Below are 27485 nucleotides of genomic sequence, written 5' to 3' on the forward strand. Positions count from 1 at the left end.
CAGCTGGTGTGTTTATACTTCTCCGGCAAGATGATATTTACACTTTTTCCATACACTTTTTAAAAATAATTTTCATAATGTATGTCCCTTAATTGACTGCGGCATGCTTCTTGGCATTATTCTTTTGAATCAGCAATATTATGCCCATTGCGATTTCACAGCAACTTAATGAGCATTGACTCGATATATTTTTTCTGTTTTTTACCACTGCGACGATCCTCTGAGACATGATGATTTGTTTTGTATTTGCATATTCCTTCTTTAACCCCTTCGCTGCCAGGCCTTTTCCCCCTCCTGTGCCGGGCCTTTTTTTGCCTATTTGGGGCAGTTCGCGCTTAGGCCCTCATAACTTTTTGTCCACATAAGCTAACCAAGCCAAATTTGCGTCCTTTTTTTCCAACATCCTAGGGATTCTAGAGGTACCCAGACTTTGTGGGTTCCCTTGAAGGAGGCCAAGAAATTGGCCAAAATACAGTGAAAATTTCGTTTTTTTCAAAAAAATTTGAAAAAGTGGCTGCAGAAAAAGGCTTGTGGTTTTTCCCCTGAAAATGGCATCAACAAAGGGTTTGCGGTGCTAAACTCAGCAGCTTCCCAGCTTTCAGGAACAGGCAGACTTGAATCAGAAAACCCAATTTTTCAACACAATTTTGGCATTTTACTGGGGCATACCCCATTTTTGCAGTTTTTTGTGCTTTCAGCCTCCTTCCAGTCAGTGACAGAAATGGGCATGAAACCAATGCATGAAAGGGTTTCCTACAGAAAATAACAACTGAAAAAGTAAAAATATTGAAATTGAGGGGAAAAAAACATAAATGTTTCTCTACGTTTTACTCTGTAACTTTTCCCTCCAATGTCAGATTATCGAAAGCAATATACCGTTACGTCTGCTGGACTCCTCTGGTTGCGGGGATATATAGGGCTTGTAGGTTCATCAAGAACCCAAGGAACCCAGAGCCAATAAATGAGCTGTACCCTGACGTGCGTTTTCAATCTATACCGGGTATAAAGCAATTCATTTGCTGAAATATAAAGAGTAAAAAATTGCTATCAAGAAAACCTTTGTATTTCCAAAAAGGGCACAAGATAAGGTGTTGAGGAGCAGTGGTTATTTGCACATATCTGAATTCCGGGGTGACCAAACTAGCATGTGAATTACAGGGCATTTCTCAAATAGATGTCTTTTTTACACACTCTCCTATATTTGGAAGGAAAAAATGTAGAGAAAGACAAGGGGCAATAACACTTGTTTTGCTAATCTATGTTCCCCCAAGTCTCCCGATAAAAAAGATACCTCACTTGTGTGGGTAGGCCTAGCGCCCGCGACAGGAAACACCCCAAAGCGCAACGTGGACACATCCTAAATTTTGGAAAAAAACAGAGGTGTTTTTTGCGAAGTGCCTACCTGTAGATTTTGGCCTCTAGCTCAGCCGGCACCTAGGGAAACCTACCAAACCTGTGCATTTCTGAAAACTAGAGACCTAGGGGAATCCAAGGAGGGGTGACTTGCGGGGCTCGGACCAGGTTCTATTACCCAGAATCCTTTGCAAACCTCAAAATTTGGCTAAAAAAACACATGTCCCTCACATTTTTGTGGCAGAAAGTTCTGGAATCTGAGAGGAGCTACAAATTTCCTTCCACCCAGCGTTCCCCCAAGTCTCCCAATAAAAATGATACCTCACTTGCGTGGGTAGGCCTAGCGCCGGAAACAGGAAACACCCCAAAGCGCAACGTGGACACATCCTAAATTTTGGAAAAAAACAGAGGTGTTTTTTGCGAAGTGCCTACCTGTAGATTTTGGCCTCTAGCTCAGCCGGCACCTAGGGAAACCTACCAAACCTGTGCATTTCTGAAAACTAGAGACCTAGGGGAATCCAAGGAGGGGTGACTTGCGGGGCTCGGACCAGGTTCTGTTACCCAGAATCCTTTGCAAACCTCAAAATTTGGCTAAAAAAACACATGTCCCTCACATTTTTGTGGCAGAAAGTTCTGGAATCTGAGAGGAGCTACAAATTTCCTTCCACCCAGCGTTCCCCCAAGTCTCCCGATAAAAATGATACCTCACTTGCGTGGGTAGGCCTAGCGCCGGCGACAGGAAACACCCCAAAGCGCAACGTGGACACATCCTAAATTTTGGAAAAAAACAGAGGTGTTTTTTGCGAAGTGCCTACCTGTAGATTTTGGCCTCTAGCTCAGCCGGCACCTAGGGAAACCTACCAAACCTGTGCATTTCTGAAAACTAGAGACCTAGGGGAATCCAAGGAGGGGTGACTTGCGGGGCTCGGACCAGGTTCTGTTACCCAGAATCCTTTGCAAACCTCAAAATTTGGCTAAAAAAACACATGTCCCTCACATTTCTGTGGCAGAAAGTTCTGGAATCTGAGAGGAGCTACAAATTTCCTTCCACCGAGCGTTCCCCCAAGTCTCCCGATAAAAATGACACCTCACTTGCGTGGGTAGGCCTAGCGCCGGCGACAGGAAACACCCCAAAGCGCAACGTGGACACATCCTAAATTTTGGAAAAAAACAGAGGTGTTTTTTGCGAAGTGCCTACCTGCAGATTTTGGCCTCTAGCTCAGCCGGCACCTAGGGAAACCTACCAAACCTGTGCATTTCTGAAAACTAGAGACCTAGGGGAATCCAAGGAGGGGTGACTTACGGGGCTCGGACCAGGTTCTGTTACCCAGAATCCTTTGCAAACCTCAAAATTTGGCTAAAAAAACACATGTCCCTCACATTTCTGTGGCAGAAAGTTCTGGAATCTGAGAGGAGCTACAAATTTCCTTCCACCCAGCGTTCCCCCAAGTCTCCCGATAAAAATGATACCTCACTTGCGTGGGTAGGCCTAGCGCCGGCGACAGGAAACACCCCAAAGCGCAACGTGGACACATCCTAAATTTTGGAAAAAAACAGAGGTGTTTTTTGCGAAGTGCCTACCTGTAGATTTTGGCCTCTAGCTCAGCCGGCACCTAGGGAAACCTATCAAACCTGTGCATTTCTGAAAACTAGAGACCTAGGGGAATCCAAGGAGGGGTGACTTGCGGGGCTCGGACCAGGTTCTGTTACCCAGAATCCTTTGCAAACCTCAAAATTTGGCTAAAAAAACACATGTCCCTCACATTTTTGTGGCAGAAAGTTCTGGAATCTGAGAGGAGCTACAAATTTCCTTCCACCCAGCGTTCCCCCACGTCTCCCGATAAAAATGATACCTCACTTGTGTGGGTAGGCCTAGCGCCCGCAACAGGAAACACCCCAAAGCGCAACGTGGACACATCACAGAAAACAGACCTGTTTTTAGCAAAGTGCCTACCTGTAGATTTTGGCCTGTAGCTCAGCCGCCACCTAGGGAAACCTACCAAACCTTTGCATTTCTGAAAACTAGAGACCTAGGGGAATCCAAGATGGGGTGACTTGTGTGGCTCGGACCAGGTTCTGTTACCCAGAATCCTTTGCAAACCTCAAAATTTGGCTAAAAAAACACATGTTCCTCACATTTCTGTGGCAGAAAGTTCTATAATCTGAGAGGAGCCACAAATTTCCTTTCACCCAGCGTTCCCCCACGTCTCCCGATAAAAATGATACCTCACTTGTGTGGGTAGGCCTAGCGCTCGCGACAGGAAATGGCCCAAAACACAACGTGGACACATCACATTTTTTCATAGAAAACAGTGCCTACGTGTGGATTTTGGCCTCTAGCTCAGCCGGCACCTGGGGAAACCTAGCAAACCAGCGCATTTTTGAAAACTAGAGACCTAGGGGAATCCAAGATGGGGTGATTTGCGGGGCTCTGACCAGGTTCTGTTACCCAGAATTCTTTGCAAACATCAAAATCTGGCTAAAAAACACTTTTTCCTCTCATTTCGGTGACAGAAAGTTCTGGAATCTGAGAGGAGCCACAAATTTCCTTCCACCCAGCGTTCCCCTAAGTCTCTCCATAAAAATGGTACCTCACTTGTGTGGGTAGGCCTAGCGCCCACAAAAGGAAATGGCCCAAAACACAACATATTTTTTCACAGAAAACAGAGGTGTTTTTTGCAAAGTGCCTACCTGTGGATTTTGGCCTCTAGCTCAGCCGGCCCCGGGGGGGGGGGGAAATGCCCTAAAATAAATTTGACCCCCCACCCCCCCAAACCCCCCCTGCCCAGGTGCGACCCTTGCCTACGGGGTCGCTACCCCTGCGTGACATTGGCGCCAAAAAACAAATTCCCGGTGCCTAGTGGTTTCTGCCCCCTTGGGGGCAGATTGACCTAAAATCGACCAATCTGCCCCCAAGGGGGGCAGAAATGGTCTAAACACAGTTTGCCCCCCAGGGGAGCGACCCTTGCCTGATGGGTCGCTCCCCATCTCTAAAAAAACAAACCTTAAAAAAAAAAAAAACACACAAAAAAAATTTGCCCTGGCTCCTAGAGGTTTCTGCCCCCCCCTGGTGGCAGATCGGCCTAATAATAGGCCGATCTGCCCCCAGGGGGGGCAGAAATGGCCTAAAATAAATTTGCCCCCCGAACATCCACCCCCCGCCCCCGGAGCGACCATTGCCTATGGGGTCGCTCCCCCTGCGTGACATTGGCGCCAAAAAACAAATCCCCGGTGCCTAGTGGTTTCTGCCCCCTTGGGGCAGATTGACCTAAAATCTACCAATCTGCCCCCAAGGGGGGCAGAAATGGTCTAAACACAATTTGCCCCCCAGGGGAGCGACCCTTGCCTGATGGGTCGCTCCCCATCTCTAAAATAAACCAAACAAACAAAAACAAAAACACAAAAAAAAAATTTGCCCTGGCGCCTAGAGGTTTCTGCCCCCCCTGGGGGTAGACCGGCCTAATACCAACAGGCCGATCTGCCCCCAGGGGGGGCAGAGATGGCCTAAAATAATTTTGCCCCCCCCACCCCTACCCCCCCGGGGAGCGACCCTTGACTACAAGGTCGCTCCCCTTGTGTGACGGCGCAAAAAAAAGATCCCTGGTGCCTAGTGGTTTCTGCCCCCCTTGGGGGCAGATTGACCTAAAATCGGCCGATCTGCCCCCAAAGCGGGCAGAAATGGCCTAAATACATTTTGCCCCTCCAGGGGAGCGACCCTTGTCCAAGGGGGTCGCTCCCCATCTGTAAAACAGAAAAACAAAAAAATCCCTGGTGCCTAGTGGTTTCTGCCCCCCTTGGGGGCAGATCAGCCGAATCAAAATAGGCTGATCTACCCCCCCAAGGGGGGCAGAAATGGCCTAAAATAATCCCCCCTCCCACCCCCCCCCAGGGAGCGACCCTTGCCTAAGGGGTCGCTCCCCTTGCGTGAAATTCACGCAAAAAAAAAAAACTCCCTGGTGTCTAATGGTTTCTGCCCCCCTTGGGGGCAGATTGGCCTCATCAAAATAGGCCAATCTGCCCCCAAGGGGGGCAGAAATGGCCTAAATATAATTTGCCCCCTAGGGGAGCGACCCTTGCCTAAGGGGTCGCTCCCCACCTAAAAAAAAAAGAAAACATAACAAAAAGAAAAAAAAAAAAAAAAGATCCCTGGTGCCTAGAGGTTTCTGCCCCCCCTGGGGGCAGATCGGCCTAATAATAGGCCGATCTGTCCCCAGGGGGGGCAGAAAAGGCCTTCCCAAAAAATTGCCCCCCCTGGGAGCGACCCTTGCCAAAGGGGTCGCTTTGTTGCGTGACATTCGCGCGCAAAAACAAACTCCCTGGTGTCTAATGGTTTCTGCCCCCCTTGGGGGCAGATTGGCCTTATCAAAATAGGCCAATCTGCCCCCAAGGGGGGCAGAAATGGCCTAAATATATATTGCCCCGTAGGGGAGCGACCCTTGCCTAAGGGATCGCTCCCCACCTAAAAAAAAAGAAATCATCACAAAAAAAAAAAAAAGGTCCCTGGTGCCTAGAGGTTTCTGCCCCCCCTGGGGGCAGATCGGCCTAATAATAGGCCAATCTGCCCCCAGGGGGGGCAGAAAAGGCCTTCCTAAAAAAATGCCCCCCTGGGAGCGACCCTTGCCCAAGGGGTCGCTCCCTTTTGCCAATTTCAAGGAAAAAAAAAAAAATCCCTGGTGTCTAGTGGGGTTTCAAAAGCCGGATTGCAAGCAATCCGGCTTTTGAAACCTGTGAGAGACTTCAAAGGGAAGGAAATACATTTCCTTCCCTTTGAAGCCTCTCGGGGCCTCCCCCATGGGATTGAAAAAGAAATGCAAAAGCATTTCTTTTTCAATCGCGCGCGATGGGGGAGACCCTGTGACTAATCAGTGCGCGCTCGCGCGCTGACATCACAGGGGGGGTTGGGGGGGTCGGGGGTGGGAGGGGAAGGGCTTCCCCTTCCATCCCTGACTTGGGGGGGTGGGGGGGAACCCCACCGAGGGAGCGAGAGCGCTCCCTCTGGGCTCTGTGCACAGGACGTAATGGTTACGTCCTGGGCACAGCAGCACTGTGCCTCAGGACGTAACCATTACGTCCTGGGCACAGAAGGGGTTAACGTTGATACCGCTAGTCGGAGATAGGCTCCTCTCCCCCTGCCGTCTTCAGTTTCTAGTTTTTTTTAGACGCGCAATCCGGAAGTCAGCTTACTTCCACGTCTGCCATGTTAAAGCACCATTGTTAGCGCTCCGCGTCCATTATTCAGGAGGACAGCCGGGGTGGGTTCAGAAGTGCAGACCTATTGCTTATTCTGTGAGTACTTAATAGCACCTAATAGTTAACGTCTGTATTCACTGTATATGTGGTTAATGTTGAGGCCCATTACGAAACGACTTCTCGGTTTTGCATTGTTTTACAAAGACTTGTTTACTTGCTTGGTTCTGTATTAGGCTGTGCCTTCTCTCTGTTGAGGTTCAAAGTATATCATGTTTTCTATACTATCTCCTTTAGCCTTTAAGTTTACAGCAACTAAGCTTATGACAACTGAATCATGTTTTTGACTATGGCTGAGACTATGTTGTTTACGTTGGCTCTGTCTCCCTGATTTCTGTTGACACTTCAGTGCATGTGTACCCTATTAATTACATTAACCTGACAAATGCAGTTTTATCTAAGCCTTCATAATCTGAGTATATGGTCCCTGTTCCTGACAACAGCAGCAATAGTCCTAGGCATGTGCCTTCCCAGGGAGCCTTATTCCAGAATTGGGGATGGTAAGCCTATTAGCAGTTTCTACTACCATTTATCACGGTCTTCACCCTTACTTGCACCGTTTGCTGCGGTTTGAGTTTGATTGCATGTCATGCACTTTTGGATTGATTCATAACTAATCCTTATTTTTGCAGGGCGACCTTATTGTTTAGTTTGACCGGACGGACAGTATTCTTGAATGTAAGTGACTGTTCTCTAGCATATTTTCTAGAGAGACCTATCAGTGTCTTTTTTTAATTATTGTGCTTCAGGAGAAGTTACCCTTTTCTTTTTTTTGGTCCTGATGAAGCGTCATAGGATCCGGTTGGACTGCTGGATGCGAAACATGTTGACCGTTGTTTAGAGGACATGTGATAATTCCTGACTCCTTACCTATTAGGAAAGTGATTGAGCATGATCTCTCAATTATCACTTTCATATTGTTTTTAACCTTGGTCTAATCCTTTCGTTTGCTCATTAAATAAATGGTGATGCTCGTCGAGGTTTAGAACCAATTTTAGATTTTCCTCTCCTGCTCAATTAGGGCCATATTTATACTCCGTTTGCGCCGAAATTGCGTCGTTTTTTTTGACGCAATTTCGACGCAAAACTAACGCCAACTAACGCCATATTTATACTATGGCGTTAGAGGCGAATAGCGCCAAAGTTCCCGGAATGTGCGTCATTTTTTAGCGTGAACCCCTTCCTTGCGTTAATGATATGCAAGGGAGGCGTTCCCGTCTAAAAAATGACTCCCAGGCCTTTACGTGGTATTTATACTCCCGGGCAAAAGCGACGCCCGGGAGTGGGCGTGGCTAAAAACGGCGCATTTGCGCCGCTTTTTAACGCCTGGGTCAGGCATGGCGTTAAGGGACAAGTGGGCTCAAAATGAGCCCAGAGTGCCCTCCCCTGCCCCCAGGGACCCCCCCTGCCACCCTTGCCCACCCCAGGAGGACACCCAAGGCTGGAGGGACCCACCCCAGGGACATTCAGGTAAGTTCAGGTAAGTTTTTTTTTTTTTTTTTTAATAATATTTTGTGGCATAGGGGGGCCTGATTTGTGCCCCCCTACATGCCACTATGCCCAATGACCATGCCCAGGGGACAGAAGTCCCCTGGGCATGGCCATTGGGCAAGGGGGCATGACTCCTATCTTTACAATGATAGGAGTCATGTTGATGGGGGATGGGCGTCGTTAAAAAATGGCGCAAGTCGGGTTAAGACGATTTTTTCGACGTAACCTGACTTGCCCCATTTTAAGACGCCCATGCGCCATTTTCCCCCTACGCCGGCGCTGTCTGGTCTACGTGGTTTTTTCCCACGCAAACCAGGCAGCGCCGGTCTGATTGCGCCGTCTAACGCCATTCCATAAATACGGCGCCCGCATGGCGCTTCAGAATGGCGTTAGACGGCGCAAAACTTTTTGACGCTAAACTGCGTTAGCGCAGTTTCGCGTCAAAAAGTATAAATATGGGCCTTAGTGTCTGTGCGTAGGTATCATCCACTAGCACACTCTACCATGGCAGACACTAAAAAAGATCTCCGGCAAAGAGCCGGCTCACGGTGAGCCCGTCAGACATTTCAGCACCGGTCTGACAAGGAACATCCCCGATAATAAAGCATGACATCCAATAGGATGTGTGAAGGCTCTTGCTCCTAAACTTGTAGATTTCCCCTTATACTTTTTTGGAACAGAGTACCTATTGTTTTGTCCCCTGGTAAAACATCTTCCCCCACACCAGAGCAAAGGCCTGAAGTCTGCAAAAGCAGCTGCACTGAAGCATTCTGCAATCAGCATACAGTCATGGTTTACTGGCTGGAATCTCCCTCTAACGTGGAAGGGGCAGGGAAGTGTTTTTATAATAAAACAGCTGATGTTCTGAGAAAATGTCCCTACATAAGGATGCGTGTTTTTCCATGAATGTCAGAGACAAAACTTGTACCACATTCACTGGCAAACAATCTGACTACAGCTTTGAAAGAAGTACAGAGTGAGCAAGAATGTTGTAGGAAGTTGGCTCTGTATGCACTATTTCAAAGTAAGGAATAGTATGCACAGAGTCCAAGGGTTCTCCTTAGAGGTAAGATAGTGGCAAAAAGAGACAATACTAATGCTCGATTTTGTGGTAGTGTGGTCGAGCAGTAGGCTTATCAAAGGAGTAGTGTTAAGCATTTGTTGTATATACACACAGGCAATAAATGAGGAACACACACTCAGAGACAATTCCAGGCCAATAGGTTTTTGTATAGAAAAATATATTTTCTTAGTTTATTTTAGGAACCACAGGTTCAAATTCTACATGTAATACTTTGCATGAAAGGTATTTCAGGTAAGTACTTTAGGAACTTTAAATAATCACAATAGCATATATACTTTTCAAATAAAACACATATAGCTATTTTAAAACTAGACACAGTGCAATTTTCACAGTTCCTAGGGGAGGTAAGTAATTGTTAGTTCTTGCAGGTAAGTAAACCACCTACGGGGTTCAAGTTTGGGTCCAAGGTAGCCCACCGTTGGGGGTTCAGAGCAACCCCAAAGTTACCACACCAGCAGCTCAGGGCCGGTCAGGTGCAGAGTTCAAAGTGGTGCCCAAAACACATAGGCTTCAATGGAGAAGGGGGTGCCCCGGTTCCAGTCTGCCAGCAGGTAAGTACCCGCGTCTTTGGAGGGCAGACCAGGGGGGTTTTGTAGGGCACCGGGGGGGACACAAGTTAGCACAGAAAGTACACCCTCAGCAGCACGGGGGCGGCCGGGTGCAGTGTGCCAACATATGTCGGGTTTTCAATTGGAATCAATGGGAGACCAAGGGGTCTCTTCAGCGATGCAGGCAGGCAAGGGGGGGCTCCTCGGGGTAGCCACTACCTGGGCAAGGGAGAGGGCCTCCTGGGGGTCACTCCTGCACTGGAGTTCCGATCTTTCAGGTCCTGGGGGCTGAGGGTGCAGGGTCTTTTCCAGGCGTCGGGATCTGGGAGTCAGGCAGTCGCGGTCAGGGTGAGCCTCGGGATTCCCTCTGCAGGCGTCGCTGTGGGGGCTCAGGGGGGGCAACTCTGGCTACTCACGGTCTCGTAGTCGCCGAGGAGTCCTCCCTGAAGTGTTTGTTCTCCACAAGTCGAGCCGGGGGCGTCGGGTGCAGAGTTGCAAGTCTCACGCTTCTGGCGGGAAATGCAGTTGTCTTTAAGTTGCTTCTTTGGAAACAAAGTTGCAGTCTTGGATGAACAGAGCCGCTGTCCTCTGGAGTTTCTTGGTCCTTTTAGAGCAGGGCAGTCCTCTGAGGATTCAGAGGTCGCTGGTCCTGGGGAAAGCGTCGCTGGAGCAGTGTCTTCAGAAGGAGGGGAGACAGGCCGGTAGAGCTGGGGCCAAAGCAGTTGGTGTCTCCGTCTTCTCTGCAGGGTTTTTCAGCTCAGCAGTCCTCTTCTTCTTAGGTTGCAGGAATCTGAGTTCCTAGGTTCAGGGGAGCCCCTAAATACAGAATTTAGGGGTGTGTTTAGGTCTGGGAGGGCAGTAGCCAATGGCTACTAGCCCTGAGGGTGGCTACACCCTCTTTGTGCCTTCTCCCAAGGGGAGGGGGTCACATTCCTATCCCTATTCGGGGAATCCTCCGTCTGCAAGATGGAGGATTTCTAAAAGTCAGAGTCACCTCAGCTCAGGTTGCCTTAGGGGCTGTCCTGACTGGCCAGTGACTCCTCCTTGTTTTTCTCATTATCTCTCCTGGACTTGCCGCCAAAAGTGGGGGCTGTGTCCAGGGGGCAGGCATCTCCACTAGCTGAAGTGCCCTGGGGCATTGTAACACGAAGCCTGAGCCTTTGAAGCTCACTACTAGGTGTTACAGTTCCTGCAGGGGGGAGGTGTGAAGCATCTCCAACCAGAGCAGGCTTTTGTTTCTGTCCTCAGAGAGCACAAAGGCCCTCACCACATGGGGTCAGAAACTCGTCTCTCAGCAGCAGGCTGGCACAGACCAGTCAGTCCTGCACTGAACAATTGGGTAAAATACAGGGGGCATCTCTAAGATGCCCTCTGTGTGCATTTTTTAATAAATCCAACACTGGCATCAGTGTGGGTTTATTATTCTGAGAAGTTTGATACTAAACTTCCCAGTATTCAGTGTAGCCATTATGGAGCTGTGGAGTTCGTTTTTGACAGACTCCCAGACCATATACTCTTATGGCTACCCTGCACTTACAATGTGTAAGGTTTTGCTTAGACACTGTAGGGGCATAGTGCTCATGCACCTATGCCCTCACCTGTGGTATAGTGCACCCTGCCTTAGGGCTGTAAGGCCTGTTAGAGGGGTGACTTACCTATGCCATAGGCAGTGTGAGGTTGGCATGGCACCCTGAGGGGAGTGCCATGTCGACTTAGTCATTTTCTCCCCACCAGCACACACAAGCTGGCAAGCAGTGTGTCTGTGCTGAGTGAGGGGTCCCTAGGGTGGCATAAGACATGCTGCAGCCCTTAGAGACCTTCCCTGGCATCAGGGCCCTTGGTACCAGGGGTACCAGTTACAAGGGACTTAACTGGGTGCCAGGGTTGTGCCAATTGTGGAAACAATGGTACATTTTAGGTGAAAGAACACTGGTGCTGGGGCCTGGTTAGCAGGGTCCCAGCACACTTCTCAGTCAAGTCAGCATCAGTATCAGGCAAAAAGTGGGGGGTAACTGCAACAGGGAGCCATTTCTTTACACATGTCTTGTTTGATAATAGAGTGTCGGCCTAGGAAAAAACAGCTAGATAGAGAGAAATAAAGCAAGACCGTAAAAGTGGCTATTGTAAGAATAATAAAATGAAGCAGAATAAAATATATCTAGGTTAAAATATATCTCAGTTAAAAATAGCAGGCCTAGCATGCTAAATGCTAAAATGCTAGTATGCTAAAATAACATGCATGGAGCTATAAATAATATGGCTACACAACACCCTCCCCTTGTCGGCTGGAGGGGGTTCAAAGCCTCAATATATATAAAGGCCACTAAACCTCAACCTAAGATATATATGTAAAAAAGGTCAATAATGACAAGTTAAAAGGACACATGAACATTTATAAAAGGACAATTTAAAATGTTAACATGTGGCTTAAAAAGGGACCGCATTTCAAGAGTCAGAGTCATTTTGAATGTTGACAATTGAATCCGGGACAACAGAAGACAGGAAATCTTCCACTTCTGCAGGTGTTAACATTGAAAAGGCGTCACGGAGAAGGACCAAGGAGCAGTCGTGTTCCATAGCCTGAGCCTCAGACAAGGCAGCAGCATTCCGTGGAGTTCCCAGTAATGAGTTAAGAGTCGCATCCTCCAGGAAGGGCAACTCATAAGCGGCTTCCCATAGGAAATGCACCCTAAAAGCGCATGTCCGGTAATGAACCCTCAGCTAGAAAATCAACAGATCAGCGCCCAATGAAAGCAAGTGCTGCGAAGAAAGGCAAACTTCCAGTGCACGTTCGAAAGAGCACCAAAAGCACCAAAACATGGGCTGCACACAATGCAAAAACGATCTGAATGACAGAGACCAGTTACACACCAATTCCTGCAGCAGTGTTGCTCCAAGTACTGTATCATGCGTTCATGACACAGCTGCGCTGATGGGAGCACTCTCCTTTCTCCTTGAGTGGCGGGACAGCCATTGCACATGAAACGTAGCAACAGCAAAATGCCAACTATAATAGCCAAAGTTATTGGAAATCCCCTGAAAATATTTCAGAATATTGAGTGGATGGCTGATGGTATTAAACCGAATATGGAGAAGAAGGTGTGAACAAAACCAGAACCAACAGCCTTAAAGAAATGTGCGATTCCAGTAGTGCTGGTCACATTAAATATTTGTCCCACGAGTTCACCAAAGTGTCTCGTAAAGTTGGTACTTAAAAGGGACTGTATCTCTGCTGATGGCCTTGTGTAGGTCTTGCGTGCAGATGTGAGAGCCACATGTTTTTTAAACAGTAAAGCTTTGAGTCTGCTCAACTTGACAAAATTCACATTAGAAGCAGCAATATGGAGCCAAATGTCAGCTACCTCTTTAATCTAGTGGGAGGAAAAAGTACGTTCCCGCAGTATGTAACAATCTTAGAGACCGAAACAACATAAACTATTCCAGCTCGCATCCCACAACAGTCTTCACCATTGAGGAGAACATAGCTGCCATTTGAAAGCACCTGGAATGTAGGTCTAATCAAGGGGACTGGAACTCCTTTCAGATAACAAGCCAAGTTTGCTGCAGACGTGTTACACGCCACATGCAAGGACAGATGTTTACAAACCATCGAATGGCTGACAGAAGTCTTGCATTCACTACCGCTAAGAAAGACCTCTTTCATGCCACTGAGACATTTGTACGAGAAGGGTAGCTCCCACACCTCATGGATGTAAATAATTCCAAGCCTTTCATATCTGCCTACCGGAATGTGTTTTAAACAGGATGTAAAATGCAACTTTTCCAACTTTTCGATGTTCAGCATGACATAAGTCGCTTCTTTTTTAGCCATTATTTGTTGTCACGTTAAATTAAAGGTAGAAAATATTTCCCTTGCGCTGACGTGTTGCCAGGGAATACGACCTGCCTTCAGCGTTTGAAGTGTCCAATCCAACTGCATAATGGACCTTAGCTGACTCTGTCCATGGTGTAAGGAAGACTTATCTGTTAGTATAATGTATATAGCAGAAAAGACAATGTTATTTAAGGTGTAGGTCCGGTCGGACAGGGTATTAATCCCATTATCTACAACAGCTAAAGCCGTCTGAAAGTTTTCTTGGTCTATTTGCCTTAATCGGGCAGCGGCTTCCTGTTGGGAAAGTTTCCAAATTTCATTATGTACCTCATATAAGAAACGCTTTCTGCGTTTTTCCTGGGGCCTAACAGGAAGTCCTATAAGTCGGTGTTATTAGACAGGAGACTGATGTGTTCTCTAACACATCTAGTGAGGAACTCTCTAACCATTGCTGGTATAGTTTCCCTACACTGTATGTTGTTACTATACCCGCATGTTCGGATGATATATAGCGAGGGTCCGGCCTTCTAGTTCTAAAGCGGAGTTTATAAAATGTTTATGACACCCATTGGTATCTATTGGCCACAATAACCACCCGCCAGGACGTGACAGTGAAGCATTATACGTGCCATTCTGGACCCATTCATCAAGCTGATCTTCAGTTGCATTTATATATTTTTACCATTTATACAATTTTGCAGGGGCAGTATTCTGGACGTGTTTAATTCCTTAATCTTTGCTAAGCCTAAACAACTTGTTTGTTGTACAGTTTTATTTAAAAATATCATTTGAACAGGTATTAGACATGCTCTAAATAAAGCTTCCTTCCCGCGTATTTGCCAATGTCTAGTTCCCCACACACTTTTTAAGTCAAATGACTTCAGCCAATATTCATAGCCTTCTATAGTCAACTGGGAAACAAAGGAATCCCAAAAAAATCAATTTCGTGTTTGTCAACATTATGCGTACATTTGCTGTCGGTGGCAATTTAAAGTAATATGACTCAGCATTTCTAACATCATGCCCAGAAATATATGTAAACTTTGCAGATGTGTTTTAGAACTCCCTTGCTGTGGAGTCGGACAATGTTCCCATTGTGTGTAACTAAAAACAGTCTTTGGGGTACTTGCTCTGAGGATGAAATTGTGCCCATATTAATTATAGCAAAACATATCACCATAATTCTCTTTAGATTGATAAACATCTTGGTTTTCAAATACAGTGTAATACTGCAACTTAGTCATCTTAGAATCAACTGTTTTCGCATCCCAATCATCAGAAACAACTGCGGGTATTATTATATCGTTCATTGAAATTTTAAGTACATATGGTATTTGAATGACCTCTTTGGGGCCGTGTATATCAAATGTTACTTTATCCCAAATAATCCCATCAGTAATTGGTATAGCGGAAATGTTCACAAAAGACAAGTCTCTGCGGACCTTGTGAGAAGAAAAATGTGGTTTTAGGACCTTATTCACCATTTCAAAGGTTGATTTTTCAGGAAGAAAATTACCATGTATTAATAAAAAGAATGTTATAACAAACCCAATCCAAAGTAGGGAAGCCAATACAGCTAAGGAAAGCCACAGATAGTTCCGTGGAAGAATATAGTAAGTTACTATAAGTCAATTTGTCAGCTTACGTATTTTTGACAGTTCAGGTGTCAAATAGGCGAATGAGTCTGAAACGTTGTTGTTCTTGTCAGCAGTTTCCAGAAGCAGTTTGTGCAAAAACTGGAGCCGTGTCTGTAGGTGGAGTGGGTATTTCCCATAGTGGCTCAGAATAAATGGCGCCATCCGTCTGTGTTGAAGTTGTGTCAAATGGATCAATAATTTTTGTATTATTTGCAAGATCATTTTCTACCCTCCCCAAGCTCAGAGAGGTATCAGTGCTGCTGCTTACAACTTGTAGAGGAACTTCTTGACCAGTAGTGGGAGGGATTCAGGAACTACTGGCTGTTCCTTTTGGTCTGCTGTGCAGGATCGTCCATATGGTGTAGTTTGACATTGTCGATAGATACAAAGCAGTTTTCTTTGGCACCTGCCAAAGGTGGTAGAATGACACCGTGTATTCCCAAGACTGGGACTGGTGCACAAGAAGAAGAGCCAAACTCCTTTTTCACAGCAACCTTTTCAAGTACTACATCCCCAACTTTAGGAATCCAGCCTGTAAGCGTTAAAGGTACATTCTTAATTCCTGTGGAGGCAGCACTGGCAAAAGCGTTGTCATCACGGAACTGTTGCAAATCCTATAAGACAGTGACACTTTAATTTATGTCGAAGGGTGTTTCTGCCACCTAGTTCCAAACAGGCACTCATATGAAGTACGACCCCCCCAGGGACCTTCTAGGCAGATTGTGAAGTGCTCTCTGGACACCATACAGGTGGTTAAACCAACTATGAGCCGTACCTAAGACTCTGGCTGTTAAGGATTGCTTTAAATCATGGTTTAATCACTCCACAACACTATTTCCCTCTGGATGAAATGGAGACAAGTACTGGAGTTGGACCCCCAATGAAGCCATGGAGTTCCTGAATGCCCTTGAGGCGAAAACAGGGCCCTGGTCCGAGTGGATAGCCGCAACTGCATATGTACCGATAAAGACTCACAAATCTTTAATAACAGTCCCAGCGACACCCATAGAAATCTGGAGCAGGAGTCAACAGCGACTAAGATGTATTTGTATGAACTGTCCGGTGTTAGGGGAACACAGTGGTCCAAGTACACACACTGTAAAGGTTTGTTGGAAATTAGGAGAGGTGTCTGCGGTGGGAGTTTAGCAGTGGAAACTTTAATTTGTTGGCAGATGTCACAACAAAGGACATACTGCTTGGCCTCTTTGTATAGGTCTGGCCACCAATAATGGGCTTGTAACAATGATATTGTAGCCGCCATACCATACCAGCATGGGCAGATGCTAACCCCTCATGTGCTACTTTCATCAACTCTGGTCTTATATCTTTGTTGGGAATATCTCAAACCTCTACGCCTGGTATCTTAACCTCAGCATTTAGGCAGCCTCCCATTTGGTAGGAATGTTTTGCAGGAAATGCTTTTGGATAGGGTGTATCATCAGCAGTAGCTTTCTCAGCAGCCCATATGTCTTCGTCTTGTTTCACACCTAAGCTGCAGCAACAGTGGACCTGGCTACTGCTGACTTTACGGCTTCATCAGCCAGTGTATTCCCAGCAACATGTATTCCAGCAAGTATATGTACAACATGGACATTTGGTAGCATTTCATTCAGATCCGCTACTTTCCCCCACAGAAGTCTGTGTTTAATGGTGTTGCATTTAGAATCTCTGAACCCATTCTGGCGCCAGTAATGCAGGTATTCTTTGAAGGACTCAACGCAATAGTATGAATCGCAAACAATCAGTGTTAACTGTGCAGAATCTGTATGTTCCAGTGCCATCACCAGAGCCTTTAGCTCTGCTAGCTGTCCTGTGCAATCCTCTAGGGTTTGCGTGTATGTATGTTGGGGACAAAATGTATTATCCTCCATGTAGCCGCTTACGACTGTGCAAGCAGCGGAGTATTGATGCTTTGTGTTAATTGCAGGTTGCATTGAGCCATCGGCGTACATGACTCTTTGATACTGATCTATAGGCAGTGTGTTTGCTGGAACTGGGTATTCTAGTTCATATTGCAAAAATTCTTGAGTTTGTAATTTTGGGTTGAAAATATAGGCCCTCATTACAACATTGGCGGTAAATCCCGCTTACCGCCGCGCAGAAGACCGCCAACACACCGCCGTGGCTGCGGAATTCCGCCACAGCTATTACAAGCCCCAGCTGGGAATACGCCAAAATCTAGACACACAAGTCCGCCACACCAAAGGTCAGTGATAAACTGGAGATAACAAAACCTCCACCGTCACGCCAACAGGAATACGCCCACACTATCACGACCCACGAATCCATGCGGCGGTCTTTCAACCGCGGTATTCTATTGGCGGTACACACTGCCGCGCTCAAAATACACACACGTTTACAAAACACAACCACATTGGACAAATCGAAATTCACCCACCTGAAACACATACACACACCACTCCCACACACTCAATACAATATAAAACACACACCCACATTACCCACAAACCCTTACAGCGAAAAATTTGGAAGAATCAGAGAGACAGAAAAGCAAAGACCACACAAGCATACAGAGGCACACAACACCATCACTCATACACATCCATGCACAAAACAACACACACCCGTAAACGTCACCCCACACATCACAACACACACCACCTCACACATCATCCACACCACCCCATGGCACCGCAAAGACACCCCAGGTTTTCTGAGGAGGAGCTCAGGGTCATGGTGGAGGAAATCATCCGGGTAGAGCCACAGCTATTCGGATCATAGGTGCAGCACACATCCATAGCTAGGAAGATGGAGCTATGGCGCAGAATCGTGGACAGGGTCAATGCAGTGGGACAGCACCCAAGAACACGGATGACATCAGGAAGAGGTGGAACGACTTACGAGGGAAGGTGCGTTCCGTGGTCTCAAGACACCACATTGCGGTTCAGAGGACTGGCGGCTGACCCCACCTACTCCCCCACAACTAACAACATGGGAGAAGCAGGTCTTGGCTATACTGCATCCTGAGGGCCTTGCAGGAGTAGCTGGAGGAATGGAATCTGGTAAGTCAAATCTTTAACTACTGTATATCCCACCCTACCTGCATGCTATCACATATCCCCACCCTTACCCTCACCCCCATCACTCAGACTGCTCACATATGTCCCACTATCACAAAACACACATCCCAACACCAAGCCTTGCATGCAACAACAGAGCATGGACACCCAGCACCAATGCATGTCCAGTACAGATACCCACACAGACCCCAAAACAATTATCACACAAGGTCCTAAACAAGAATGTAAGCACTGGGGTACAGGGTCACCCACCCATTGCACACCATGGCACACACAGATGCAATAATCATGCCTTTACACCCCTGCAGGACCCCTACCTAACGTCACCGGACAGGAGGTTCCAGACATGTCCACTCCCCCCACAGAAGAGGCCCACAGTGATGACAGCAACTCCGTCCAACTGGATCTAGATGACCAGCCCAGCCCATCTGGGACCTTGGGACAGTCGGTTCCCCTGACACAGTCACAGGCCACCACAGAGCCTCCCCCCTCAGGAAACACCACCACAGCACCCACCCAGCGGGCCCATACCTCTGTCCCCAGGACACGTCAAGCAGCAGTGTGTCCACCACTACAGGGACCCCAGGCAAACCCACCACCCCAAGAACAGCAGGGACCTGGGGGCAGTGGGCACATGGTTCAGGGGACAGAGGCCCAGGAAAACCGGGGAACTGGGAGGTCTGCTGTGCGACACAGGGAGGACAGGCCCGGGGAACCCACTCTCCACGAGGCCCTCTCCAACATCATGGGAGCATACCATCATTCCCAGGAGACGATGGCAACAGTACTGGCCAAGTTTCAGGAGACCCAGCGGCTGCAGGAGGAACATTATTTGGGGTTCAGCGTGGAACTCAAGTCCATCAACACCACCCTGGGCATCATTGTAGGGGTGCTGAAGGACCTTGTGAACAACAGGAGGGACACTGTGGCACAACAAGGTGCCCCTGACGCTAGCCTGGATGATGAACTGCCCACCACCTCCCCCGGCGCTAGTGGACAGGAGGCACCGCCACAGGACCACGACACCAGCACCCCACCCCCTGCAGATGGAGAACCACCCCGCAAGCGGTCCCTGAGATCCAGGACAAAGACAGAGAACAATGCCAAGTCCCCTCCCCCAAGAAATGAGACCACCCTGAATGTCATCCTTCTGTCCCACTTTGTCACCCTGTCCATCCTTAAACTGCCCTAGCTCCAGTTCCAATGCCCCTTTGGACAATGCAGCTGTGAGACAAATAGACTGGACTCTGCCATGGACATTCCTCCACCATCACCCCTGCCCATTTTACAACCCCCTCCACTATTTTGCACTTAAATAAACACCCTTGAATCACAAAACAATCTGGAGTCAGTCTGTGCTTTCACAATTGTGTATTTGCAATAACTGTGGAAAGACCCAATGTCCATTCCAGTGTCTACATACCTATGTCACACAGCTCTAGTCCATGAGGTAACATAGCAGAGGTCACACAGTGGGACCCACAACTGTGAAATTGAAAGGCAAAGTGACAAATCAGGGTCCATACACTGGGTGAAAGTGACAGACAGATGATAGGTCTAACAAGTTTATCAGATGTAGGAGGCAGTGATGTCTTCTTACCTGTGTCTCACTGGAAGTATTGCTGGATCATGGTGTTTCTGTTGTCTATGTCCTCTTCTTCTGCCTCATTTTCTTCATTGTCCACAGGCTCCACAGCTGCCACAATACCTCATTCTGGACCATCCTCCTGCAGAAAAGGCACCTGTCGTTGCAAAGCATAGTTGTGCAGCATATAGCAGGCCACAATGATCTGGCACACCTTCTTTGGTGAGTAGTATAGGGAACCACCTATCATATGGAGGCACCTGAACCTGGCCTCCAGGAGGCCAAAGGTTCTTTCAATAATCCTCCTGGTTCGCCCATGTGCCTCATTGTAGCGTTCCTCTGCCCTTGTCTTGAGATTTCTCACTGGGGTCAGTAGCCATGACAGGTTGGGGTACCCAGAGTCACATGCAAATGTCGAGGGACAACTGTTAGACACACACTAACCCTTAGGGACAACTCCAGACAACTATTCACACGGTATAGGGCCCTTGTCCTCACCTAATAGCCACACACGGTGCCTCTGGAGTTGCCCCATCACATAAGGGATGCTGCTATTCTGCAGAAAGTAAGTGTCATGCACTGAGCCAGGAAACTTGGTGTTCACATGGGAGATGTACTGGTCAGCCAAATACACCATCTGCACACTCATAGAATGGTAGCTCTTCCGGTTTCTGTAAACCTGTTCACTCCTGCGGGGGGTACCAAGGCCACATGTGTACCATCAATGGCACCTATGATGTTGGGGATAAGTCCCAGGGCATAGAAGTCACCTTTCACTGTAGGCAAATCCTCCACCTGAGGGAAAACGATGTAGCTGCGCATGTGGTTCAGCAGGGCAGACAAAACTCTGGACAACACGTTGGAGAACATAGGCTGGGACATCCCTGATGCAACGGCCACTGTTGTTTGAAAAGACCCACTTGGCAGGAAATGGAGTCCTGACAGGACCTGCACTAGAGGGGGGATTCCTGTGGGATGGCGGATAGCTGACATCAGGTCTGGCTCCAACTGGGCACACAGTTCCGGGATTGTGGCACGATCTAATCTGTAGGTGACTATTACATGTCGCTCTTCCATTGTCGACAAGTCCACCAGCGGTCTGTACACTGGAGGATGCCGTTGCAGTAGGCGGTCGAAGACCGTGGCGCAATCCTGCATTGGTTAACATTGGGCCCTATGGGTCCCAGGAGCCAATGACGATGTACGCCGGCGGTGACAGTACGCACCGCCGTGGACGTGACCGCCATTTTCTCTCTGTTCACTAACTTGCTACCTGATCTTTGACAGGAGAGGACCTACACTGCAAGTGCTGCTGTGACCTCAGTCTGGAAGCGACGATGGCTCATGTGTCTGGGGAAAGGGCCCCTGCCTTCACATTGGAGGAGTTGGATTACAGCTACTCTGCGGTCCTGCTGTATGGGCAATGCCTGTTTGTAGTGGTGTGGATGGAAGAAACGGGGGGGATGAGGCCTGCATGATTGGACGGTGAGTGTATGTACGTCAGGGCAAGGGTGAGAACGTTGGACAATGACTGTGACGGTCCGGACGGTAAAAGTGTTACATTTTCCACTGTACTATTCCTCTAGGTCAGGATGTCCGGACCCACAGACGGAGCACCCACTGCCGTAAAAGAGGGGAGGACCTTTGCCACTGGAGCAAGAAGACGGCGGAGGCCCAGCTGGGGATGGCCTCCCAATGTGGGAGGGGTACCCGTCGCACCATGACGCCCCTGATGTTCTGGATCCTGGTGGTGGCGTATCCGGAGTTGGATGGGCGCTTGAGGGCATCACAGCAGCCACAAGGAGGAGAGTACACTCACATTCAGCTGACTCTGCATGCATTGGAGGTGTCTGGGTGGGGGAGGTGGGCAGTTGGTTCCCCTAGGCTAGGGCGAGCTTTGTAGGCAAGGACCCTTAGTGAGGCAGGCTAAGTGGCACCCCATCCCCACCAGTGGTAAGAGCCATCTACACCTACTCAGGCTCCTGTGACTTCCATGTGTGCAGCAATCGGGCATAGGCCATGTAACCCATGTCCCTGTGATTGATTAGGGAACTCAAAGTGCATGGCGTAGTGCAGAGGGCTGTAGTGTCCGCAGACGGTAGCGGCATTGTATGCACTGAACATGTCTTTCTTCTTTCTCCCCCCCCCCTTTTTGTGGTCTCCCCTGTTCTTGTGTGCATTAGCATCTTCAGGTGCAGGAGCTGTGCCACTGGAGCAGGAGGGAGCTGCATCCCACATGTCCCTGGACGAGGGGAGCTCCACGGCAGGGACAGGAGCTGAGACCAGCGACACCGACTCTTCCTCTGATGGGAGCTCCCTTGCGGTGGCGGGACCCTCTGTGCCCACTGCATCTACGGGTATAGCCGCCACCCCCCCTACTGCTGAAGTAAGCCTCAGCCAGGCCTACTAGTGCAAGGGGTTCACCTTTCTCTGCACAAAGTCCTCAGACCAGGTAGGAAGAAGTTGGCACAGGAACTGAAATAAAAGACAAAGTTTATTAACCTCATGAGGTGGTACTACAGTTCAAACAGCAACCTTAGGTAATGTCTAAAGTAGCACACTGAACTGAGAGAGCATGGTCCTTTTATACCCACGCAGGGGCTAAAAGGAGGTGGTACAATTATAGAAGCAAGACTTGTATACATGTAAGGTCATGTGGAAAATGCACAGTCGACAGGTAGGAGGAGCTAACAGTTTTCAAGGACTAACAGCTGCAGACCTTACTGAGCATGTGTGAAAGTGGGAGATGCTAAATATAACTTGTCACTAGGCAGATTTCAAGAGTAGTTAACAGAAAGGTAGGACAGAGCACATGGTGAGCACATGGCAAAGAAAATGGCTGCCATGAATACAAAATGGATTCCGCCAAATGTTCACAATAGTTACAAATACAAGATGTCTTCTGCTAATGCTTAATCTAATCGCTGCTAAACTACAACAGATGACCCTTTCAGCATTAGCTGAAGACATTCGTCTTTCTGGGATAATCTAAATATTCATCTTGTATATTTATGCTCATCATTTCAGCTATTTCTTTATCTAACATATGTTGTGCTTTCATTTCTGTAATATTTCTTTTGGTAGGCATACAAGCAGTAATACACATGGAGCAGAACATTGGACCACACTGAATACAGATACAGCATGTGAAAAAATGTGCAATCGTTAAACACAGGATAGTCAGTAGTTTCCAGCCCCAGGCGGAAACAAGAGCCCAAAACCATACAGAAAAAGTCCAAGTACCAGTCTCTGTGTGGATTTCTGCAGCAATTTTATGCAATTTAGATATTCCATCATATACTGAAGGTGAGTGATCAGGAATAAAAACACGGCAACTACTACCGATGATGCGACATGCACCACCTCGGTCAGCTAATATCACATCTAGTACCACACGATTTTGGAGTGCAACAGTCCTCGCAATTTGGAGCTCCTCAGTAATATTACCAAGTTCCAGAGCTGCCTGATTGGTAACAGCTTCCACAACCCTAGTCAATCGTCTCACTTTCCTACTGTTTAACGCACCACCCACAAAGGGGAACAATCCTAAATTAAAATCAACATATTGTTGCAGGCTAGTATCCGTTTGGTCTACCTCATTTGTACTTATTTCCCTTTTATATCTATTGTTGATGATGTCATTGAACAGTTTTAAATCTCGGTGATATGATGCAGGGGCCAAAAACACAGGGGTTAATAGAAAAGATACATAACACACACCTGACCACCCAACAGGTAGTAGGTAATATCCATAGTTACCACAAACAAAATATGTATTATGTGAAGCTGTAAAACTACTATTATTTACACCCTCAATAATTAAAATCAAGGTACAATCGCTTATCCCTACTGGAATTCGCCCAATGCTACGTATACATAAATCTGCTTTCGTTTTTGTAACAGAAATCACAGAGTCTTTCTTGTCAGAGTCTCTTATATTTGTGAAGACATATGGTACTGAAACATTGTCCGGTTGATACTCTTCCCATTCCCATTTAGTTCCTTTGGCTTGGGGATACCCATCTTTGTCTTGGTAGCATACTTTATTAAGGAGAAAAAGAAGTCCGCCCTCTGTACGTTTTCCAGATGCAAACAAAAGCGTGTACCAAGCTTGACAAGAACCATTGTGTGAAAAAGGAAGAGGAATGAAAGGTGTTCCTCCTTTCTTTTGATGCGCAGGTATCATTCCACATACCCAACGGTTAGTAGTATTTGTAGCATTATGAGTATGATGCAACATCTGAATGAAAGTATTATTGAAATACGATTGACGGTGCTTCTGCTCCTGATAGGGAAGTGTAAAGTAATAGTGATCCTCTGGTACTGGAGTAGTGGCAACAAAAAACTCACGAGCAGGAGCCTTCTTTTCAACAAACCAGGTGATTGTTGCTGTAACCACCAAAACAACAACAAACCCCATAGTACTAATGATCAGTTTGTTATTCATTTTAGCAACAGTGATAATCGACCCTTTCAGAAATGGATTAAAAACAATCGTTGGAGCTCTTATCCCTTGGCAGCCGCTGATTTCTTCACCACGGGCCAAGACGTGTGTCACTACTCTAATGCATGGCTGATCCCCCCCCCTTGCCACATTGGCTCTCCGTTTCACTAACCCAGGGCGGTAGCTCAACCAGTTTGTTTAAAAAAAAATTCAGCGCCCGTCTGCGCCCGTCCCTGCCCCCACCGCTGCGAGCCTACACGCCGGACCTACGAAGCCGCCACCCTCATCGCACTCAACACCGGCCGGATCCCCGGGTGCTGCCGTGCCGCCCCAAGACGCACCCACGGACCCTTCACCTGCCAATCCTGCAAGTTCTCCTGCATCCAGACCCGCACCGCGCCCGCCAAACCAAGCACCAACAGCAACCACCTGAAGTGCATCCTGCTTAACACCCGCTCCATCCACAGACACGCCGTGGAACTCTGGAACCTGCTCGACACCACATCTCCAGACGTCGCCTTCCTCACAGAAACCTGGATGAACGCCTCCTCAGCGCCCGACATCGCCATCGCCATCCCGGACGGATACAAGATCACCCGGAGGGACCGCATCAACCAGACAGGAGGAGCCATCGCCATTGTCCACAAGAACACCATCCGCATCACGACCAACTCCGACGACACCCTCACAGCTGCCGAACATCTCCACTTCCAGATTCACACCGACCCCAAGAACACACTCAGAGGCACCCTCATCTATAGACCCCCAGGACCCCGCACACAATTCAGCGAAGACATCGCAGACTTCATCAGCCCTCACTCCCTCTCCTCCGCCGACTACATCCTCCTAGGGGACCTCAACTTCCACCTGGAGAACAACGACGACAACAACACCACCACCCTGCTGGACAACCTCGCCAACCTCGGACTCAAGCAACTGGTGAACACCCCCACCCACTACGCCGGACACACGCTTGACCCAGTCTTCTCCTCCAGCAAGTACATCTCCTTCAGCCACTCCACCGGACTCCACTGGACAGACCACAGCTGCGTCCACTTCAGCTTCAGAAAAACCACGACTCACCACCACCCACAACAGGCTCCCCGCAGGAGCTGGAACAAGATCACCGCCGACCAGCTCTCCACATCACTAAGCCAGAACCCTCCCGCCAGCTCAGCGGACCCCAACCAAGCAGCCAACAACCTTACACAGTGGATCACCAACTGCGCTGACAACCTCGCACCTCTGAAAACCCATCCCATCAGGCCCAACAGCAAGAAAGCCTCCTGGTTCAACAATGACCTCAAGAACTCCAAGAAGAACTGCCGCACCCTCGAGAGAGCCTGGCGAAAAAACCAGACTACAGACAACATGACCGCCCTCAAGTACGCGTCCCGTAAACACCACCAGCTGATCCACACCACCAAGAAGACAGCATTCAAAGAACGACTAGACAACAACGCACACAACAGCAAGGAACTCTTCAGCATCGTCAAAGAGCTCTCCAACCCCAGCGCCGGAAACAACGACATCACCCCCTCACAAGACCTCTGCGACTCACTCGCCTCGTTCTTTCACCGCAAGATTGCCGACATACACAACAGCTTCGGCGCACAGATCACGCACCCAACCACCAAACAGACGCCCCCCAACACCACCCTCCGCACCTGGACCCCGGTCAGCACCGAAGACACCATCCATACGATGAACACTATCCACTCCGGATCACCAACCGACCCATGCCCCCACCACGTCTTCAACAAGGCCGACTCCGTCATCGCACCCCATCTCCGGGACATCATCAATTGCTCCTTCAACACCGCCACCTACCCGGAGAGCTGGAAGCATGCCGAACTCAGCGCCCTCCTGAAGAAACCATCAGCAGACCCCACTGACCTCAAGAACTACCGCCCAATCTCGCTCCTCCCGTTTCCTGCCAAAGTCATCGAGAAGACCGTCAACAGACAGCTGGCCGCCTTCCTCGAGACTAATGGATCCCTCGACCACTCACAGTCCGGCTTCCGAGCCAACCACAGCACCGAGACCGCCCTCATCGCAGCCACTGACGACATCCGAGCCCTGCTCGACAATGGGGAAACAGCGGCCCTCATCCTCCTGGACCTCTCCGCAGCGTTCGACACGGTCTGCCACCGCACCCTAGTGCAGCGCCTCAGCAACATCGGAATTCAAGAGAAGGCTCTAGAGTGGATCATCTCGTTCCTCACCGAACCCAGAGAGTCCGCCCAGAGAGTCCGCCTCCCCCCGTTCAGATCCGAGGCCACCGAAGTCATCTGCGGCGTACCACAAGGATCTTCACTCAGCCCCACCCTCTTCAACATCTACATGAGCCCCTCGCAGCCATCGCACGCCATCACAACCTCAACATCATCTCCTACGCCGACGACAACCAGCTGATCCTCTCCCTCACCAACGACCCAGCCACCGCCAGAACCAACCTGCACGAAGGGATGAAAGACGTAGCCGAGTGGATGATGAACAGCCGCCTGAAACTAAACTCAGACAAGACGGAAGTCCTCATCCTTGGATCATCACCATCTGCCTGGGACGACTCCTGGTGGCCCCCTGCCCTGGGCAGCGCACCCAAACCAACGGACCAGGCACGCAACCTGGGCTTCATCCTGGACTCCTCCCTCTCGATGACCAGACAAGTCAACGCCGTCTCTTCATCATGCTTCAACATCTTACGCATGCTCCGAAAGATCTTGTGATGGATCCCCACCGAAACCAGGAAGACGGTCACCCAGGCACTCGTCACCAGCCGACTGGACTACGGTAACACCCTCTACACCGGAACCACGGTCAAACTACAGAAAAGACTCCAACGCATCCAGAACGCCTCCGCACGCCTCATCCTTGACATCCCCCGACACAGCCACATCTCCGGACACCTGAGAGACTTGCACTGGCTCCCCGTCAGCAAGAGAATCACGTTCCGCCTCCTCACCCACGCACACAAGGCCCTCCACGACCTGGGCCCCAGGTATCTTAACAACCGCCTGACCTTCTACACTCCCACCCGCCAGCTACGATCGACCAGCCACGCCCTCGCCGCCGTGCCACGCATTAGAAAAGCCACCATGGGAGGAAGATCCTTCTCCTACCTGGCAGCCAAGACTTGGAACTCCCTCCCCATCCACCTCCGTCTGACCCACGACCACCTCTCCTTCAGGAAGCAACTCAAGACCTGGCTGTTTGAGCA

Source organism: Pleurodeles waltl, chromosome 2_2 (assembly GCF_031143425.1).
Source record: "Pleurodeles waltl isolate 20211129_DDA chromosome 2_2, aPleWal1.hap1.20221129, whole genome shotgun sequence".
In the NCBI taxonomy this organism is placed as follows: domain Eukaryota; kingdom Metazoa; phylum Chordata; class Amphibia; order Caudata; family Salamandridae; genus Pleurodeles; species Pleurodeles waltl.